General features: G+C 44.7%; 1 protein-coding gene across 1 annotated transcript in view; it reads left to right on the forward strand.

Annotated features, from left to right (window-relative positions):
- The first annotated feature begins 5,583 nt into the window (after window positions 1–5,583).
- Window positions 5,584–17,054, forward strand: part of WNT11 (Wnt family member 11) — a 156,916-nt gene continuing 145,445 nt past the window's right edge. The window contains exon 1 of the mRNA XM_075337593.1: window positions 5,584–6,246. The gene's annotated coding sequence lies outside the window, so the exon portion shown is untranslated. The remainder of the gene's footprint in view (window positions 6,247–17,054) is intronic.

Raw genomic sequence — 17,054 nt, forward strand, 5'->3', positions numbered from 1 at the left:
TCTATCTATCTATCTATCCCTCTATCCATCTATCTATCCCTCTATCTATCTATCTATCTATCTATCTATCTATCTATCTATCTATCTATCCCTCTATCCCTCTATCTATCTATCTATCTATCTATCCCTCTATCTATCTATCCATCTATCTATCCCTCTATCCCTCTATCTATCCCTCTATCTATCTATCTATCTATCTATCTATCTATCTATCTATCTATCTATCCCTCTATCCCTCTATCTATCCCTCTATCTATCTATCTATCTATCCCTCTATCCATCTATCTATCCCTCTATCTATCTATCTATCTATCTATCTATCTATCCCTCTATCTATCTATCTATCTATCTATCTATCCCTCTATCCATCTATCTATCCCTCTATCTATCTATCTATCTATCTATCCCTCTATCCATCTATCTATCCCTCTATCTATCTATCTATCTATCCCTCTATCCATCTATCTATCCCTCTATCTATCTATCTATCTATCTATCCCTCTATCCATCTATCTATCCCTCTATCTATCTATCTATCTATCTATCTATCCCTCTAGCCATCTATCTATCCCTCTATCTATCTATCTATCTATCTATCCCTCCATCCATCTATCTATCCCTCTATCTATCTATCTATCCCTCTATCCATCTATCTATCCCTCTATCTATCTATCTATCTATCCCTCTATCCCTCTATCTATCCCTCTATCTATCTATCTATCTATCTATCTATCCCTCTATCCATCTATCTATCCCTCTATCTATCTATCTATCTATCTATCCCTCTATCCATCTATCTATCCCTCTATCTATCTATCTATCTATCTATCTATCGATCTATCTATCCCTCTATCCATCTATCTATCCCTCTATCTATCTATCTATCTATCTATCTATCTATCCCTCTATCCATCTATCTATCCCTCTATCTATCTATCTATCTATCTATCTATCCCTCTATCCCTCTATCTATCCCTCTATCTATCTATCTATCTATCTATCCCTCTATCCATCTATCTATCCCTCTATCTATCTATCTATCTATCTATCTATCTATCTATCTATCCCTCTATCCATCTATCTATCCCTCTATCTATCTATCTATCTATCTATCTATCTATCTATCCCTCTATCCCTCTATCTATCTATCTATCTATCTATCCCTCTATCTATCTATCCATCTATCTATCCCTCTATCTATCTATCCCTCTATCTATCTATCTATCCCTCTATCTATCTATCTATCTATCCCTCTATCTATCTATCTATCCCTCTATCTATCTATCTATCTATCTATCTATCTATCTATCTATCCCTCTATCCATCTATCTATCCCTCTATCTATCTATCTATCTATCCCTCTATCTATCTATCTATCTATCTATCTCTCTATCTATCAAATTCAATTAACATTCAATGAAGCTTTATTTTCAGGACTAAATACACATTAGTTTTGCCAAAGCCTGTGTACAATATGAATGGGGACTATAGTAAGGATGGATGGGGCACACCCCGGGTGGAGGCTATGGAGGTCCATGGCTTATCATAGTTCTCTTTCTGGAAGTCTATGGCATGTGCTCACGTACCGCGCTGCTATCTCCACTGCGCTCTCTTCTTCCCCCAATCTAGTATCCTGTGGGATGACCTCTCTGTTGATGTAGACACTGCAGATTGTGGACCTTTTACATTTTTACTCCAGTGACACTTCTCTCCTATGCCTCAAAACTACTGGAACAGCATGTCCATCTTGAACTGTCCTCCCACCTCTCCTCTCCTCCATCTTTGACCGGTTACAAGTTGGCTTCCGACCACTTCACTCTACTGAAACTGCCCTAAATAAAGTCACCATTGACCTACTAACTGCCAAAGCCAAGTGACACTACTCTGTCCTCCTCCTCCTGGACCTGTCCTCTACCTTTGACACAGTGGACCACCCCCTCCTACTACAGATTCTCTCATCTCTGGGCATCATAGCCTGGGCTCTATCTTGGATCTCTTCATACCTAACTTACCAGACATTCAACGTCTCCCACTCACGCCATTTCCTCCTCTCGCTCCTATCTGTCGGTGCTGTTGGTCATCTACACCTTTGGCCTGGGACAGCTCATAGAGTCCCACGGCTTTCACTATCACCTCTATGCTGATGATACGCAGATCTACCTCTCTGGACCTGATATCACCTCCACACTAACTGCTATTTCCTCCTTTTTCTTTGCTCTAGTTCTAAATTTTAGCGTGGACGGACAACACAGAATTCATTATCTTTCCCCTACCTCACTCAAATCCCCAAAAGACTTATCTATCAAATTCAGTGGCTGCTCACTCTCCCCAGTACCACAAGCTCACTGCCTTGGGGTAACTCCCAACCCTGCTCTCTCCTTCAAGACAAATATCCAAGCCCTTTTCACCGCCTGCCGACTCCAACTCAAGAGAAATTACCAGATCCGCACATTCCTTAACCAAGAATCTGCAAAAACACTAGTAAAAGCCCTCATTACCTCCCGCCTCAACTACTGCAACCTCCTGCTGTTTCCTCCCTTCTACCAATCTCTCACCCTTTCAATCTATCCTAAACTTTTCTGCCCAGCTAATCCACCTCTCACCTTACTATTCCCCAGCCTATCTTCTCTGCCAATCACTTCACTGGCATCCTGTTCCCTAAAGACTACAGTTCACAAACCTATTCATGACATACAAAGCCATCTGCAACCTGTCTCCTCCATACATCTGTGACCTAGTCTCCCAGTCAGGGCTACCACTAGGAATTTCAGGGCTCCATACTGACATCATTTTTCGGGCCCCCTTGAGACTCCACCCAGGCTCCACCCCAGCTATCTCCCACACACACTGCCTCTCTGTATAATATCCCCCACACACACTGCCCCTCTGTATAATATCCCCCACACGCACTGCCCCTCTGTATAATATCCCCCCACACTTCTCTGTATAATATCTTCCACACACACTGCCCCTCTGTATAATCTCCACACATACACCACACACTGCCCCTCTGTATAATATCCCTCACATAGACTGCCCCTCTCTCCACACACTATCCCTCTGTATACTATTCCCTCCACACAAACACTGTCACTTTGTATATTATCATCTTGGTATATAAGTCCTCCTCCTGGTATATATACCCATATCCTGGGCCCTTCCTGGTATATATTCCCCCCCCTTTGTGTATATGTCTTCCTATGGGGCCCATGCTGTTATATATGTCCCCATCCTGGTTTATTTGTCTCCTTAAAATATATGTTCTCCTTCTGGTATATATGTCCCCATCATGGGCCCTTCTTGGTATTTAAGTCTCCATCCTGGCACATGTGTCCCATCATGGCCCCCTCCTGGTATATATATTCCTCTCCTGGACACATTTAGGTATATATGTTCCCATCCTGGTTTCTGTCCCCTCCCCGGTATATATGTCATCCTCTTAGTATTTATGTCCCCTTCCTGGGCTCCTCCTGGTATATATATATATATATAGCCCTCTCCTGGGCACAATCTGGTATATATGTATAATGCCTGCCTGGAACCACAGATTTCAGGCTGGCTGTAACGGACAGGCTAGAGGAAAGCCACTCACAAAGCAGAACCCCGAGAACCCTGAAACCTTTTAACCCCTATACAGGGATTTGGAATTACACGGGGCCCTGGAGATCCCTACCTGTGGAAGGCTGCAGTCCAGATGAGAGTAGTAGTCCGGCAATGTCAAACCAGGAGATGCAGAACAGGGACAACATCGGCAGACTATGACATGGTCAGGAAACCAGGCAAAGGTCAAATCCAGACCTGGCAGTGAGGTGCAAAAACGGTAGGCAGGAGGGTAGTCAGAGAACGGGCAGAGGTCAAACAGAAATTACTATACCAAACAGAGCGGGAACCAAAAAGCAGGAATACAAAACTATATCTGGCAGTGACCAGCAGACAGTAGGTGGAATTAAATGGGTTTTGTGTCTTCCTATATTCCTGTCGCTGAATGGTGGCGTCAGCTGGAAGACACACGCCACCTACAGTCAGCTAGTGATACTGCAGCTCCCAGAGAAATCCAGCCTAGTGGATGAGCGAAGCCTGCGCCCACCAGAGCCACTGGCATTGACTCCTCTCCCATCACCAGCACTGTCCATGGTGGGAACACGGCGTCACCTGGTGATCGAAGCAGAAGTCGCAGGAGCAGGCTCTGGTGTTGAAGTGACAATATGTCCACATCCTGGTTTCTTCCCTCTTCCTGATATATTTGTCTTCCTCCTAGTATATATCTCCCCATCCTGGGGCCCTCCTAGTATATAATATATATATCTCTCCTGGGCACATTCTGGCATAAATATCCCCATCTCGGTTTCTGTCCCCTTCCTGATATATTTGTCCTCCTGGTATATATAGCCCTCTCCTGGGCATATTTTGGTATATATGTCCCCATCCTGGTTTCTGTCCCCCTTTGTAGTATATTTGTCCTCCTCCTGGTAGATATGTTCCCATCCTGGTATATATGACCCATCCTGGGGCCCTCCTGTCATTTATACTCCCCTTCTGGGCACATTTTGGCTTATATGTCCCCATCCTTCTGCCCCCTTACTGGTATATTTCTCCTCCTCCTGGTATATATGTCCCCTCCCTGGGAGCCTCTTGGTGTGTGTGTGTGTGTGTGTGTGTGTGTGTATATATATATATATATATATATATATATATATATATAAAAATAAATATATATATATATATATATATATATATTTATATATATTTATATATCCCTCTCCTGGGTACATTCTGATATTTATGTCCTCATCCTGATTTATGTCCTCTTCCTGATGTATATTTCCTTCTCCTGGTATATATGTCCCCTCCTTGGGCTCCTGGTGTATTTTTATGTCTCAAAAGGAAAAAAAAACAAATACAAAACATTTTACTCACCCTCTCTCAGTCACGATGCATTATTGCTGGATGTGCGCCCTTCCACACGCATCCAGCTAAAGCAAAGCAGTGGCTGGGGTCAGTGGACCCCCACCACCCCCGGCAATCGTCCCCCTCTTGTTTTCAGCTGATCGAACGCTTACCTGTCAGCACCGGCTGCCATGTCCTCCCCAACTCTGTGGTTTTGTTATCTGCAGCAGGATGATGAGTTCGCAGAGTGATAACCTCATCATGCTGCTGCACGCTGGGCCATAGGATGACGCGCCCGCGCCCTGCTCTGCCCAACTGACCTTGCCAGAATCAAGTGGCTAATTTGCATGTGTATGCACTGCCTTAATAAAGCAAAGTAATTACCCTGGGCCCGGCCGGGCCCCATACGCCATTCATGGTTATCATGGTTCATCATTATTGTGCTTGTTATGTATACCCCTGTTCACATGTAAAGTGCAATGCAATAAATGGTGCTATAATAATAATTCCCCATTTGCTATTCCTGTTTTCTTCTCCTAATCCCTATAGATAGATGCAGAAGCCCCTAGTACTAATCAGCAGCACCTCTTCTGGGTTACCTCCCTCTTCCCCGGTCCCTCCACCCCAGTGGTCCCTTTCCAGTAGTCTCTCCACCCAGCTGACCTGCAGCACATTGCATCTCCCCTCTCTGCTGCAGATGCAAGAAGTGCTGAGGAATCTGCACATTCACTGAATACATCAAACAGTCATTTGTAGCTGCAAATCCGGAGCCCTTTGTTATGTTAATGCAGCCTGACATCACTCCTGTGATCAAAGCCACTGACAGGGCTTATAAGCAGGTCCCAGCCCCGAGCAGCAGACTGGCCTGTAGCTGGCAGCAGTGTCCTGGAGAGCAGCAGAGCTGGGACTGATCCTGCTCCACAGTGCACAGCGCAGAACAGGCAGTGTGTGCTGCAGGGTGCTCTCCACAGTGCACAGCAGGCAGTGTGTGCTGCACAGGCAGTGTGTGCTGCAGGGTGCTACCACAGCGCAGAGCAGGCAGTGGGTGCTGCAGGGTGCCCTCCTGCCCCTCTGGATCTGGATCTTCTCTCTTCCCTGTGTGGTGTTACCTCTGTCCAGGACTTCCAGGAGCTTTTTGCAGGGTTTTGGATAGTGTGTGGACGGTTTGGAGCAGCTTTCCTCCCCAGGACTCAGCCCTCCGTGCACAGGAGCTGTCTCGGGCTGCAGGCACCATGGTGAGAGCCTCCTCTGCTGCCTCTCTCTGCCTCACTTGTCAAGACGTCTTTGGATGTTTTTGAGCTCGGATGTGATTGTTGGGACCTGAGAATATTAATGTTTCTACAAGCTCTGGAGGAAAAGGTGAGAAAAATGGAGAGATCAGTCACCAAAAGGAGCGATTACTCTGCATTGTGAGAAGATACAGATTATCTGTCTATCATGTATCAAATATCTCCTCTCTATCTATCTATCTATCTATCTATCTATCTATCTAGCTATCCCTCTATCTATCTATCTCTCTATCTATCTATCTATCTATCCCTCTATCTATCTATCTATCTATCTCTCTATCTATCTATCTATCCCTCTATCTATCTATCTATCTATCTATCTATCTATCTATCTATCTATCTATCTATCTATCTATCTATCTATCCCTCTATCTATCTATCCCTCTATCTATCTATCTATCTATCTATCTATCTATCTATCTATCTATCTATCTATCTATCCCTCTATCTATCTATCTATCTATCTATCTATCTATCTATCTATCCCTCTATCTATCTATCTCTCTATCTATCTATCTATCCCTCTATCTATCTATCTATCTCTCTATCTATCTATCTATCCCTCTATCTATCTATCTATCTATCTATCTATCTATCTATCTATCTATCTATCCCTCTATCTATCTATCTATCTATCTATCCCTCTATCTATCTATCTATCTATCTATCTATCTATCTATCTATCTATCTATCTATCCCTCTATCTATCTATCTATCTATCTATCTATCTATCTATCTATCTATCTATCTATCTATCTATCCCTCTATCTATCTATCTATCTATCTATCTATCTATCTATCTATCCCTCTATCTATCTATCTATCTATCTATCTATCTATCTATCTATCTATCCCTCTATCTATCTATCTCTCTATCTATCTATCTATCCCTCTATCTATCTATCTATCTCTCTATCTATCTATCTATCCCTCTATCTATCTATCTATCTATCTATCTATCTATCTATCTATCCCTCTATCTATCTATCTATCTCTCTATCTATCTATCTATCTATCTATCTATCTATCTATCTATCCCTCTATCTATCTATCTATCTATCTATCTATCTATCCCTCTATCTATCTATCTCTCTATCTATCTATCCCTCTATCTATCTATCTATCTCTCTATCTATCTATCTATCCCTCTATCTATCTGTCTATCTATCTATCTATCTATCTATCTATCTATCTATCTATCTATCTATCTATCTATCCCTCTATCTATCTATCTATCTATCTATCTATCTATCTATCTATCTATCTATCTATCTATCTATCCCTCTATCTATCTATCTATCTATCTATCTATCTATCCCTCTATCTATCTATCTATCTATCTATCTATCCCTCTATCTATCTATCTATCTATCCCTCTATCTATCCCTCTCTCTATCTATCTATCTATCTATCTATCCCTCTATCTATCTATCTATCTATCTATCTATCCCTCTATCTATCTATCTATCTATCTCTCTATCTATCTATCTATCTATCCCTCTATCTATCTGTCTATCTATCTATCTATCTATCCCTCTATCTATCCCTCTATCTATCTATCCATCTATCTATCCCTCTATCTATCTATCTATCTATTATCTATCTATCCCTCTATCTATCCCTCTATCTATCTATCCATCTATCTATCTATCTATCTATCCATTATCTATCTATCTATCCATCTATCTATCTATCTATCTATCTATCTATCTATCTATCTATCTATCCCTCTATCTATCTATCTATCTATCTATCTATCTATCTATCCCTCTATCTATCCCTCTATCTATCTATCCCTCTATCTATCCCTCTATCTATCTATCTATCTATCCATCCATTATCTATCTATCTATCTATCTATCTATCTATCCCTCTATCTATCTATCTATCTATCCCTCTATCTATCTATCTATCTCTTTATGTATTTATCTTTCTATCTACTCATCTATCTCTCGCTATTTTATTTTTCTATCTATTTATCTATCTATTATCTTTCTATCATCTATTTATCTTGCTAAGTAGCCGTCTATCTATCAATCATCTATTATCTATCCATCTTTCTACCTATCCCTCTATCTATCTATTTATCTTTCTATCTATCCCTCTATCTATTTATCTTTCTATCTATCTATCCCTCTATCTATCCATATATCTATCTCTTTATGTATTTATCTTTCTATCTACTCATCTATCTCTCTGTATTACATTTTTCTATCTATTTATCTATCCATTATCTTTCTAAAATCTATTTATCTTGCTAACTAGCTGTCTATCTATCAATCATCTATTATCTATCCATCTTTCTACCTATCCGTCTATCTATTTATCTATGTATCTATCTATCCCTCTATCTATCTAACCATCTATCTGTCTATCTATTTATAACTCGATCGATCTATCCATCTATCCCTCTATCTATCTATCTATCTATCTATCTATCTATCTATCTATCTATCTATCTATCTATCTATCTATCTATCTATCCCTCTATGTATCCCTCTATCTATCTATCTATCTATCTATCTATCTATCTATCTATCTATCTATCTATCTATCTATCTATCCCTCTATCTATCTATCCATCTATCTGTCCGTCCATCTATCTATCTACCTATCTATCTATCTATCTATCCCTCTATCTATCTATCCATCTATCTATCTATCCATCTATCCATTATCTATCTATCTATCCATCTATCTATCTATCCATCTATCCATTATCTATCTATCTATCTATCTATCTATCTATCTATCTATCTATCTATCTATCCCTCTATCTATCCCTCTATCTATCTATCTATCTATCGATCTATCTATCCCTCTATCTATCTATCTATCTATCTATCTATCTATCTATCTATCTATCTATCTATCTATCTATCTATCCCTCTATCTATCCCTCTATCTATCTATCTATCTATCTATCTATCTATCTATCTATCTATCTATCTATCTATCTATCTATCTATCTATCCCTCTATCTAGCTATCATTTCTACATTGAATTGTATTTTCTTACCTGTGAATTTCCATCATTTTCTTATACATTATGGATGTTACATGAGATAGATATAAACCGTATATAAATGATATAGGATAGGAAGATACATGAGAGCTGGATAGATATATGATCTAGATGAGACAGATAATCAGATATTAGATTAATGAGGGCTTTTCTTTGTGGACTTTCTCTGGAGGTGATACTTGCCCCAGTATACAGTAGATTGGAGCTGCGGCTTTCTCTGGAGGTGATACTTGCCCCAGTATACAGTAGATTGGAGCTGCGGCTTTCTCTGGAGGTGATACTTGCCCCAGTATACAGTAGATTGGAGCTGCGGCTTTCTCTGGAGGTGATACTTGCCCCAGTATACTGTAGATTGGAGCTGCGGCTTTCTCTGGAGGTGATACTTGCCCCAGTATACTGTAGATTGGAGCTGCGGCTTTCTCTGGAGGTGATACTTGCCCCAGTATACAGTAGATTGGAGCTGCGGCTTTCTCTGGAGGTGATACTTGCCCCAGTATACTGTAGATTGGAGCTGCGGCTTTCTCTGGAGGTGATACTTGCCCCAGTATACAGTAGATTGGAGCTGCGGCTTTCTCTGGAGGTGATACTTGCCCCAGTATACTGCAGATTTGAGCTGCGGCTTTCTCTGGAGGTGATACTTGCCCCAGTATACTGCAGATTGGAGCTGCGGCTTTCTCTGGAGGTGATACTTGCCCCAGTATACTGCAGATTGGAGCTGCGGCTTTCTCTGGAGGTGATACTTGCCCCAGTATACTGTAGATTGGAGCTGCGGCTTTCTCTGGAGGTGATACTTGCCCCAGTATACTGTAGATTGGAGCTGCGGCTTTCTCTGGAGGTGATACTTGCCCCAGTATACTGCAGATTGGAGCTGCGGCTTTCTCTGGAGGTGATACTTGCCCCAGTATACTGCAGATTGGAGCTGCGGCTTTCTCTGGAGGTGATACTTGCCCCAGTATACTGCAGATTGGAGCTGCGGCTTTCTCTGGAGGTGATACTTGCCCCAGTATACTGTAGATTGGAGCTGCGGCTTTCTCTGGAGGTGATACTTGCCCCAGTATACAGTAGATTGGAGCTGCGGCTTTCTCTGGAGGTGATACTTGCCCCAGTATACTGTAGATTGGAGCTGCGGCTTTCTCTGGAGGTGATACTTGCCCCAGTATACAGTAGATTGGAGCTGCGGCTTTCTCTGGAGGTGATACTTGCCCCAGTATACAGTAGATTGGAGCTGCGGCTTTCTCTGGAGGTGATACTTGCCCCAGTATACAGTAGATTGGAGCTGCGGCTTTCTCTGCAGGTGATACCTGCCCCAGTATACTGTAGATTGGAGCTGCGGCTTTCTCTGGAGGTGATACTTGCCCCAGTATACTGTAGATTGGAGCTGCGGCTTTCTCTGGAGGTGATACTTGCCCCAGTATACTGTAGATTGGAGCTGCAGTTTTCTCTGCAGGTGATACCTGCCCCAGTATACTGTAGATTGGAGCTGCGGCTTTCTCTGGAGGTGATACTTGCCCCAGTATACTGTAGATTGGAGCTGCGGCTTTCTCTGGAGGTGATACTTGCCCCAGTATACTGCAGATTGGAGCTGCGGCTTTCTCTGGAGGTGATACTTGCCCCAGTATACTGTAGATTGGAGCTGCGGCTTTCTCTGGAGGTGATACTTGCCCCAGTATACTGCAGATTGGAGCTGCGGCTTTTTCTGGAGGTGATACTTGCCCCAGTATACTGTAGATTGGAGCTGCGGCTTTCTCTGGAGGTGATACTTGCCCCAGTATACTGTAGATTGGAGCTGCGGCTTTCTCTGGAGGTGATACTTGCCCCAGTATACTGTAGATTGGAGCTGCGGCTTTCTCTGGAGGTGATACTTGCCCCAGTATACAGTAGATTGGAGCTGCGGCTTTCTCTGGAGGTGATACTTGCCCCAGTATACTGTAGATTGGAGCTGCGGCTTTCTCTGGAGGTGATACTTGCCCCAGTATACAGTAGATTGGAGCTGCGGCTTTCTCTGGAGGTGATACTTGCCCCAGTATACTGTAGATTGGAGCTGCGGCTTTCTCTGGAGGTGATACTTGCCCCAGTATACTGCAGATTGGAGCTGCGGCTTTCTCTGGAGGTGATACTTGCCCCAGTATACTGCAGATTGGAGCTGCGGCTTTCTCCTTTGGCTTTATTTGCTTTCTCTGGATACTTTGTTGCACAGAGATATTAGTAAATAAACTTCTCCTTTAGATAGTTTTGATTCTTCACTTTGAGAATAGAAGATAGATCTGAATCACACAATGCAGGACTGCGGCTGATATAATGGGGGACACTGAGCAGCCAGGGATGGATCCGGGCGAGGAGAACACGGGGGGGGGGGATAACAAAGTGATGAAGAAGAGCAGTGAATGGAGATAATGGGGCAGAACAATCCCCGGAGAACAATGCTGGGGAAGAGCCGGGTAATGATTACAGGAGGGATCTGCAGAGTGTGGGAACCAGCAGTGCTCCAGTGATGGGGATGATCGGCAGAGGTGGGGAGAACAGCAGTGCTCCAGTGATGGGGATGATGGGCAGAGGAGGGGAGAACCAGCAGTGCTCTACTGATGGGGATGATGGGCAGAGGAGGGGAGAACCAGCAGTGCTCTACTGATGGGGATGATGGGCAGATGTGGTAGCAACCAGCAGTGCCCCAGTGATGGGGATGATGGGCAGAGGTGGTGGGAACCAACAGTGCTCCAGTGATGGGGATGATGGGCAGAGGTGGTGGGAACCAGCAGTGCTCCAGTGATGGGGATGATGGGCAGAGGTGGTGGGAACCAGCAGTGCCCCAGTGATGGGGATGCTGGGCAGAGGTGATGGGAACCAGCAGTGCTCCAGTGATGGGGATGATGGGCAGAGGTGGTGGGAACCAGCAGTGCCCCAGTGATGGGGATGATGGGCAGAGGTGGTGGGAGCCAGCAGTGCACCAGTGATGGGGATGATCGGCAGAGGTGGTGGGAACCAGCAGTGCCCCAGTGATGGGGATGATCGGCAGAGGTGGTGGGAGCCAGCAGTGCTCCAGTGATGGGGATGATGGGCAGAGGTGATGGGAACCAGCAGTGCTCCAGTGATGGGGATGCTGGGCAGAGGTGATGGGAACCAGCAGTGCTCCAGTGATGGGGATGATGGGCAGAGGTGGTGGGAACCAGCAGTGCCCCAGTGATGGGGATGATGGGCAGAGGTGGTGGGAGCCAGCAGTGCCCCAGTGATGGGGATGATCGGCAGAGGTGGTGGTAATCAGCAGTGCTCCAGTGATGGGGATGATCGGCAGAGGTGGTGGGAATCAGCAGTGCTCCAGTGATGGGGATGATCGGCAGAGGTGGTGGGAACCAGCAGTGCCCCAGTGATGGGGATGATCGGCAGAGGTGGAGGGAATCAGCAGTGCTCCAGTGATGGGGATGATGGGTAGAGGTGGTGGGAACTAGCAGTGCTTCAGTGATGGGGATGATCGGCAGAGGTGGTGGGAGCCAGCAGTGCTCCAGTGATGGGGATGATCGGCAGAGGTGGTGGGAACTAGCAGTGCTGCAGTGATGGGGATGATGGGCAGAGGTGGTGGGAACTAGCAGTGCTGCAGTGATGGGGATGATGGGCAGAGGTGGTGGGAACTAGCAGTGCTTCAGTGATGGGGATGATGGGTAGAGGTGGTGGGAGCCAGCAGTGCTCCAGTGATGGGGATGATGGGTAGAGGTGGTGGGAGCCAGCAGTGCACCAGTGATGGGGATGATGGGTAGAGGTGGTGGGAACTAGCAGTGCTCCAGTGATGGGGATGATGGGCAGAGGTGGTGGGAACTAGCAGTACTCCAGTGATGGGGATGATGGGTAGAGGTGGTGGGAACTAGCAGTGCTCCAGTGATGGGCAGAGGTGGTGGGAGCCAGCAGTGCTTCAGTGATGGGGTGATGGGCAGAGCTGCGGGGTCCGTGCCCTTCCTCCTCTGTGTCAGGGGCTGGTAATGTCCAGTGTTGGGGGCTGCTGTTCCTGCTCCTCCTCTATAGGAACAGACCCCCATGTGTAGTAATGTATTTACAGATACAGCCTGACGATACTGTAATGAGGAATCCAAGTATCTAAGCCAATGTATGATATTTACCACTGATCAGAGGTATCTAAGCCTATGCTATGAAATACCAGCTGCTTAGCTATTGTAGCCAAGTGTATAATATGTAATACTGTCAGATAAGCCCCTGTGTGATAGTGTCTGATGAGCCTTGTATCCTAGCCTACTATATGATACTGTCTACTTAGCTGTGTATCTAAACCTGCCATGTGATACTTCCTATAAACTGTGTATCTAAGCCTACCATGTGATACTGTCTACTTAGTTGTGTATCTAAGCCTACCATGTGATACTTGCAAATCACAATATCCTCGAAAAATGAGGGGCTGGTCTCACAGAGGAGAGAGTGACAGATATAGTTTAAAACAATGCAGTTTATTAAATAAATTCCCATCAATGTGTATAATATCATTCATAACAGGGAAACATCATTAGAAAGCCGGGTGTTTCCTAGAATACGGAATAGGTAAATACTGTCCAGGAATATCCGGAATTTATTGTGACATATCAGTGCCGTGTGCCGGATTAGAGGATGCGCTGCGTATCCAGAAGGCAGAAGTGCAGTGCAGTGTGGATACGGGGTGTGGCTGGTGGATCCTGCGTCCCCCTGGCCCAGTGACACCCCGCATACACTGCACAGTCCGATTGCACAGCAGGCAAGTGACATAGCAGGAATTCTAGAGATTTTTTATACTGCCTACTTAACTGTGTATCTAAGCCTGTCATATTACTGTCTACTTAGCTGTGTATCTAAGCCTATCATGCAATATTATTTACCTAGTTGTGTATCTAAGCCTACATGTGATACTACTTACTGAGCTGTATATCTAAGCCTACCATGTGATACTGCCTATTTAGCTGTGTATCTAAGCTTTTCATGTGATACTGCCTATTTAGCTGTGTATCTAAGCTTTTCATGTGATACTGCCTATTTAGCTGTGTATCTAAGCCTACCATGTGATACTGCCTATTTAGCTGTGTATCTAAGCTTTTCATGTGATACTGCCTATTTAGCTGTGTATCTAAGCTTGTCATGTGATACTGCCTATTTAGCTGTGTATCTAAGCCTACCATGTTATACTGCCTACTTAGCTGTGTATCTAAGCCTGTCACGCAATACTGCCTACTTAGCTGTATATCTAAGCCTACTAGCTGTGTATCTAAGCCTGTCACATAATACTGCTTTCTCAGCTGTATATCTAAGCCCGTCATGTGATACTGTGTTTTAGCTGTATAGCTAAGACTCCCATGTAATACTGCCTACTTAGCTGTGTATCTAAGAATATTAGCTGTGTATGTATCTAGGCCTGTCATGTAATACTTTCTTAGCTGTATATTTAAGCCTGTTGTGTGATACTGCTTATTTAGCTGTTTATCTAAGCCTATTAGCTGTGTATCTAAGCCTGTCACATAATACTTTCTTAGCTGTATATCTAAGCCTGTCATGTGATACTGCGTTTTATTTGTGTATCTAAGCCTACCATGTGATACTGCTTACTTAGCTGTGTATCTAAGCCTGTCGTGTGATACTGCCTACCGAGCTGTCATTTAAAAACCTCACCACTTCTCTAGTGGAGGCCACTGCAGGAAATGCTTCTTCTTCTTTTGGACTTTTTGGAAGAGTTTTTTTATTGGCTGAAAAACTTTTTTACATTTTTTTGCAGCCGTTTGATTGGACGATGCTGAGTTTGGAGCAGATTCCGGCAGGAGCCGCCTCATAGACGTGACAGAGACTTTCGCACTTTCCTGTTTCCAACCAGATGTTTTTAAAACTTACAAAAAAGGCAAAAAAACGCTCAAAAGTCGGAAAATCTGAGCAGCCACATGCCTCTACAATAGAAATGAACGGGGAGAGTCTTATAGGGGGGGGGGGGGGGGGGGGGGTTAGAGCAGAACAAAAACCTTCCAAAACCTGTGTGCACCTCACATGAGTGTGCAGAGGAATGAGGTGTGTGATGAGGCTGGGAATGGCTGCGACACATACAGATGTAGCAGAGGGGAATGTGTCATTAATATTTTTTTCCTTTTGCTTTCTTACACTGACAAACTCAGCTCAACGTCACATAACTGAATGCCTAATTGCACCTGGCACCTGACAGCCTCAGCGCTGCAGGATCTCACAACCTGAACACTGTGGTGTATGGCGAGCTCTGCTTTTCTGTATGTCAATCACCTGGCTATTTCACAGCTATCCTAATTATAATGGGTACTGCTGCTTTTGACAACCCCAAGCTCTGCTGCATCTGATAAACTCAACTTTACTGCATCTGACACACTCAACTCTGTTGCATGACACACTCAGCTCTGCTGCATCTGACACACTCAGTTCTGCTGTATCTGACATACTCAGCTCTGCTGCATCTGACACACTCAGTTCTGCTGTATCTGACATACTCAGCTCTGCTGCATCTGACACACTCAGTTCTGCTGTATCTGACATACTCAGCTCTGCTGCATCTGACACACTCAGCTCTGCTGCATCTGACATACTCAGCTCTGCTGCATCTGACACACTCAGCTCTGCTGCATCTGACACACTCAGCCCTGCTGCATCTGACACACTCTGCTCTGCTGCATCTGACACACTCAGCTCTGCTGCATCTGACACACTCAGCCCTGCTGCATCTGACACACTCAGCTCTCCTGCATCTGACTCACTCAGCTCTGCTGCATCAGACAAACTCAGCTCTGCTGCATCTGACACACTCAGCTCTGCTGCATCTGACACACTCAGCTCTGCTGCATCTGACATACTCAGCTCTGCTGCATCAGACAAACACAGCTCTGCTGCATCTGACACACTCAGCTCTCCTGCATCTGACACACTCAGCTCTGCTGCATCTGACACACTCAGCTCTGCTGCATCTGACACACTCAGCTCTGCTGCATCTGACATACTCAGCTCTGCTGCATCTGACACACTCAGCTCTCCTGCATCTGACACACTCAGCTCTGCTGCATCAGACAAACTCAGCTCTGCTGCATCTGACACACTCAGCTCTCCTGCATCTGACACACTCAGCTCTCCTACATCTGACACACTCAGCTCTGCTGCATCTGACATACTCAGCTCTGCTGCATCAGACAAACTCAGCTCTGCTGCATCAGACAAACTCAGCTCTGCTGCATCTGACACACTCAGCTCTCCTGCATCTGACACACTCAGCTCTGCTGCATCTGACACACTCAGCTCTGCTGCATCTGACACTCTCAGCCCTGCTGCATCTGACACACTCAGCTCTGCTGCATGACATACTTAGCTCTGCTGCATCTGATATACTCAGCTTTGCTGCATCTGACACACTAAGTTCTGCTGTATCTGACATACTCCGCTCTGTAGCATCTGACATATTCAGCTCTGCTGCATTTGACACAGCCCTGCTGCATCAGACAAACTCAGCACTGCTGCATCTGACACACTCAGCTCTCCTGCATCTGACACACTCAGCTCTGCTGCATCTGACACACTCAGCCCTGCTGCATCTGACACACTCAGCTCTGCTGCATCTGACACACTCAGCATCTGACATACTCAGCTCTGCTGCATCTGACACACTCAGCTCTGCTGCATCTGACACACAGCACTGCTGTATCTAACACACTCAGTTCTGCTGCATCTGACACACTCAGCTCTGCTGCATCTGACACACTCACCTCTGCTGCATCTGACACACTCAGCTCTGCTGCATCTGACACACAGCACTGCTGCATCTGACATACTCGGCTGCATCTGACACACGCAGCACTGCTGTATCTGACATACTCAGCTCTGCTGCATCTG

Source organism: Anomaloglossus baeobatrachus, chromosome 2 (assembly GCF_048569485.1).
Source record: "Anomaloglossus baeobatrachus isolate aAnoBae1 chromosome 2, aAnoBae1.hap1, whole genome shotgun sequence".
In the NCBI taxonomy this organism is placed as follows: Eukaryota; Metazoa; Chordata; class Amphibia; order Anura; family Aromobatidae; genus Anomaloglossus; species Anomaloglossus baeobatrachus.